Genomic DNA, 6,078 nt, shown 5'->3' with positions numbered 1-6,078 from the left:
GTGGGACCCTGTCTCAAAGCAACAGCAACAACAAAAGTAAAAGAACTAGCTAAAACTAAAAGCACACAGAAAAAGTAGGTATAGGAAGAAATAAATCTTTTTTAAAAAAATATTTTTATTGGCTTTAGAGATGGCTTAGCAGTTAAGACTGTTGCCTGTGAAATCTAAGAACTCATGTTCAAATCTCCAGGTCCCTCATAGCCAGATGCACAGTGACAAGCATGCAATGTCACACATGAGCGCCAGGGGGCGCACGTGCTTGGAGTTCGTTGGCAGTGGCTAAAAGCCCTGGCACATCCATTCTCTCTCTCTCTCTCTCTCTCTGTGCTGCATTCTCTCTCTCAGAAATAAATAATAGAATTTTATTTATTCATTTATTTATTTAATTGCAAGCAGAGAGGAACAGAGAGAGAGAAAACAGCAGAGAATGGTCCCGCTACAGCCTGTGTGGACTGCAAACAAACTCCAGATGCATGCCACTTTGTGCATCTGGCTTTCTGTGGTTACTGGAGAATCAAACTTGGGTCTTTTGGTTTTGCAGGTAACAGCCTTAAGTGCTGAGCTATTTCTGCAGCCCAAGAAATAAATCTTTTAACTTCCAATTTAAATTATGGAATTCTTCAATTTAAAAAAATTGAGCTGGGCACCTTTAATCCTAGATCTTGAGAGGCTCAAGTAAGGATTGATGTGAGTTTCAGGCCAGCCTGAGACTACATAGTGAATTCCAGACACATTCTCTCTCTCTCTCTCTCCACATACATACATACATACATACATACATACATATGTATATATATACATACACATACACACACATACATACATATACACACTTATATACATATATATACACACACACATATATACATATATACGTATGTTTGTATGTATACACACACATACATACATACATATATAATGTATATGTCTAGTATATAAATAAAAAAATATTTTAAAAAAATTTATGCTGCTGGGCATGGTGGCACATGCCTTTAATCCCAGCACTTGGGAGGCAGAAGTAGGAGGATCCCCATAAGTTCAAGGCTACCCTGAGACTACATAGTGAATCCAGGTCAGTCTGAGCTAGAGAGAGACCCTACCTCAAAAAATAAATCAATAAATCAATAAAATAAATCAATAAACAAATAAATGATCCAAATATTTGCTGTTTTTTATTTTCAATTTTTGTTTCATTTATTTATTTTTGATTTTTCGAGGTAGGGTCTGTAGCAAACAGCTTCAGGTTCACTGAGATAAACTTCCAGACCAGGCACAATTATGAAGGAAGGGATTTACTGAAGCTTACAGATCCAGGGGAAGTTCCATAGTGGCAGAAGAAGCTGGCTTGCCTTCACAGGACCAAGAGGAGAGAAAGAAAAGAGGTACAAGCCTAAGGGTCAAAAGCCACACAGCACAGTTCAGGAACTCCAGCTAGGCACATTCTGCATATCTTTAGACTGAAATCTGAAACCCACCACCACACCTTAAGATCACCCAGTGACAATGCCTCCAGCCAGGTAGCCAGCAGATGTAAGCTACAAACAACTGAATATATTGGGGGCCATCTATTCTATTCAAACCACCACAGGGTCTCACTCTAGCTCAGGCTGACCTGGAATTCACTCAGTAGTCTCAGGGTGGCCTCGAACTCATGGTGACCCTCCTACCTCTGCCTCCCAAGTGCTGGGCTTAAAGGCATGTGTCATTATGCCCAGCTATTTTCTGATTTTAAAAAAATTTTTTAATAAATTTATTTGAGAGAGAAAGAGGCAAATAGATAACACATGAAAGAGAGAGAATGAATATGCCAGGGCCTCCAGCCACTGCAAAAGAACTCCAGACGCATGCACCACCTTGTCCATCTGGCTTTATATGGATACTGGGGTATCCAACCCAGATCCTTTGGCTTTGAAGGCAAGTACTTTAACCACTAAACCTTCTCTCCAGCCCTGTTTTTGTTTTTGGTTTTTTAACTTTAATTAATTAATTTATTTGAGAGAGAGAGAGAGGCAGATAGAGACAGGGAATGGGCACACCAGAGCCTCAAGCCACTGAGAATAAACTCCAGACACATGCAGCACCTTGTGTATGTAGTTTACGTGGGTATTGGGGAATTGAACCTGGGTCCTTAGGCTTCACAGGCAAGCACCTTAACTGCTAAGCCATCTCTGCAGTCGGTTTTTGGTTGCTGTTTGTTTGTTTGCGGTAGGGTCTCACTCTAGTCCAGGCTGACCTGGAATTCACTAATGTAGTCTCAGGCTGGCCTTGAACTCACAATGATCCACTTACCTCTCCTTCCCAAGTGCTGGGATTAAAGACGTGCCCCACCATGCCAGGTTTTTTTGTTTGTTTGTTTGTTTGTTTTGTTTTGTTTTTTAGATGGAGCAAGAGAGATAGAGGAGAGACAGGGAGAGGAGAGACAGTGAGTTGGTGTGCCAGGGCCTCAGCCACTGAAATCAAACCCCAGATGCTTGTGCCACCTAGTGGGCATGTGCAGCCTTGCGCTTGCCTCAACTTTGTGCGTCTAGCTAATGGATGGTCTGGCAAGTAGAGCGTGGGTCCTTAGGCTTCACAGGCAAGCACCAAGCCATCTTTCCAGCCCTATTGCTTTAATTTTTTTTAATGTTTAATTCTTTTTTTTAAATTTTTATTAGCATTTTCCATGATTATAAAAAAATATCCCATGGTAATTCCCTCCCTCCCCCCTGACACTTTCCCCTTTGAAATTCCATTCTCCATCATATTACCTCCCCATCTCAATCACTGTACTTACAAATATACAATATCAACCTATTAAGTACCCTCCTCCCTTCCTTTCTCTTCCCTTTATGTCTCCTTTTTAACTTACTGGCCTCTGCTACTAAGTATTTTCATTCTCACGCAGAAGCCCAGTCATCTGTACCTAGCTTCCACATATGAGAGAGAACATCTGGCACTTGGCTTTCTGGGCCTCGGTTACCTCACTTAGTATAATCCTTTCCAGGTCCATCCATTTTTCTGCAAATTTCATAACTTCATTTTTCTTTACCGCTGAGTAGAACTCCATTGTATAAATGTGCCACATCTTCATTATCTACTCATCAGTTGAGGGACATCTAGGCTGGTTCCATTTCCCAGCTATTATAAATTGAGCAGCAATAAACATGGTTGAGCATGTACTTCTAAGGAAATGAGATGAGTCCTTCGGATATATGCCTAGGAGTGCCATAGCTGGCTCATATGGTAGATCAATCTTTAGCTGTTTTAGGAACCTCCACACTGATTTCCACAATGGCTGGACCAGATTGCATTCCCACCAGCAGTGTAGAAGGGTTCCTCTTTTTCCACATCCCTGCCAACATTTATGATCATTTGTTTTCATGATGGTGGCCAATCTGACAGGAGTGAGATGGAATCTCAATGTAGTTTTAATCTGCATTTCCCTGATGACTAGTGATGTAGAACATTTTTTTAGATGCTTATATGCCATTTGTATTTCTTCCTTTGAGAATGCTCTATTTAGCTCCATAGCCCATTTTTTGATTGGCTTGTTTGATTCCTTACTATTTAACTTTTTGAGTTCTTTGTATATCCAAGATATTAATCCTCTATCAGATATATAGCTGGTGAAGATTTTTTCCCATTCTGTAGGTTGCCTCTTTGCTTTTTTCACTGTGTCCTTTGCAGTGCAAAATCTTTGTAATTTCATGAGGTCCCAGTGATTAATCTGTGGTTTTATTGCCTGAACAATTGGGGTTGTATTCAGAAAGTCTTTGCCAAGACTAATATGTTGAAGGGTTTCCCCTTGCTTTAATTTTTTTGAGGAAGGTCTCACTCTAGCCTGGACTGACCTGGAATTCACTCTTTTCTAGTCACGGTAGTATAAAACTGAAAACCAATAAGAGATACTAGAAAATTCACAAATATGTAGAAATCAACACACTGAAACAATGGGATGAAGAAGAAATCAAATTAAATTAATAATAATAATAATATTAGAAGATATACTGAAGTAAAACAAAAAGAACATATCAAAACTTAGTTATAAATAAAGCTGTTCTATGGGGAAAAAATTTAATTTATTTGTAAGCAGAGAGAGGTAGAAGAGGTAGATAGAGAGAATGTGCATGCCAGGACCTCCAGCCACCACAAATGAACTCCTGATGCATGTGTCACTTTGTGCATCTGGCTTTACATGGGTACTAGAGAATCAAAACTGGATCCCTTAGACTTTGCAGACAAGTGCCTTAACTGCTGAGCCATTTCTTCAGCCCCAAGAAGTGGGCTTTTTTTTTTTTTTTTTTAAAGATTTATTTATTTGTTAGGGACAGAGAATGGGCATGCCTGGGCCTCCAACCACTGCAAACAAACTCCAGATGCATGCACCACCATGTGCATCTGGTTTCCATGAGACCTGGAGAATCAAACCTGGGTTCTTAGGCTTCACAGGCATGCACCTTAACCACTAAGCCATTTCTCCAGCCCCAAGAAGTGTTTTTTTTTTTAAAAAAAATTTTTTTAATTTATTTTATTGCAGAGGGAATGGGAGAGAGAGGAGAAAGAATATGGGTGTGTCAGGGACTCCAGCCACTGCAAATGAACTCCAGACACATATGCCAATTTGTCTATCTAACTTAGGTACAATTGTGGTTTGCAAGCATGTGCCTTTGACTGATGAGTCATCTCCCCAGCCCTGAGAAATATTTTGGAGAAGTATTTTGTTGTTGTTGTCGTTATTGTTGTTTAATATTTTATTTATTTATTTGCAATCACAGAGATACAAACACATGCAGAGAGAGAGAGAGAGAGAGTGTGTGTGTGTGTGTGTGTGTGTACAGGTGCACCAGGGCCTCTAGCAGCTGTAAACAAACTCCAGATGTATGCACCAACTGTGCATCTGGCTTTACATGGGTACTAGGGAATTGAACCTGGGTCATTAGGCTTCATAGACAAGTGCATTAAATTGCTGAGCCATCTCTCCAGCCCTGTTATTTTAAAGAAATGGTCTCATATAGCCAAGGCTGGCCTTCAACTTACTATGTAGCCATGGATGGCCTTGAACTTCTGATCTTCCTGAAGCCAGGCATGGTGGCACAGACCTATAATCCCAGTACTTGGGAGGCAGAGGTAAGAGAATCGCTGAGAGTTTGAAGCCAGCCTGGAACTACGGTGTGCGTTCCAGGTCAGCCTGGGCTAGAGTGAGACCCTATCTCAAAAAAATAAAAAAAGAAAAAAGAAATAAAATGGGCTGGAGACATGGCTTAGCAGTTAAGCGCTTGCCTGTGAAGCCTAAGGACCCAGGTTCGAGGCTCTATTCCCCAAGACCCACGTTAAGGGGCGCACGCATCTGGAGTTCGTTTGCAGTGGCTGAAGGCCCTGGTGCATCAATTCTCTCTCTCTGCCTTTCTCTCTCTGTTGCTCTCAAATAAATAAGAATAAACAAAAAAATTAAAAAAAAAATAAATAAATAAAATGATTCCAGGTGTTAGGGAGGACCAATGTGGGATCTTCAATAGTGACTGTGTGGTGACTTTGTGTCACCACAGATGTGTGGCTAAAGCGCACAGTACCACAGTGTACCACTGCCAGCTTTCTCTCTCTTTGCCCAAGAACATCTTGGAGCAGTACTCATTCTGTTACACATAGCTCTAGCACATTTTTTTGGAAAGCTCACTACTTTTACAGCATTACTGAATGAGGCTATTTAGACCTTTGACAATGTTTCACCATTACCACGGGCTCCTGCAGGGCAGATCCCGAGCTGCCATTCATTTGCCAACTACCTTCAAAGTGGCTCTGCTGAGTTCTGCCCGCCCCCCCCTCCCCCATTGCTTGTAACTGTTGCCATCAAATTCCCACTGTGACTCTTCGAGGATAGAAGGTACAATCTTTTAGTCTTTGTGCTCTAGAGCTCAGCCCAAGGCACCTATTCTCCCAAGTTTCCCTATGCCCCCTCACAGTATAAAAAAGCCAGATGTGGGGCATATGCCTGTGGTTAAAAGTCTCAGAACTCAGAAGGCCGAGGCATGAGTACTGCAAGTTCAAAACTTGCCTAGGTTGTATAGGAAACAGAAACAATCCAGGCGTGGTGGCGCACGC

This window comes from Jaculus jaculus, chromosome 1, assembly GCF_020740685.1.
Source record: "Jaculus jaculus isolate mJacJac1 chromosome 1, mJacJac1.mat.Y.cur, whole genome shotgun sequence".
In the NCBI taxonomy this organism is placed as follows: Eukaryota; Metazoa; Chordata; class Mammalia; order Rodentia; family Dipodidae; genus Jaculus; species Jaculus jaculus.
This window is presented reverse-complemented; position numbering follows the sequence as displayed.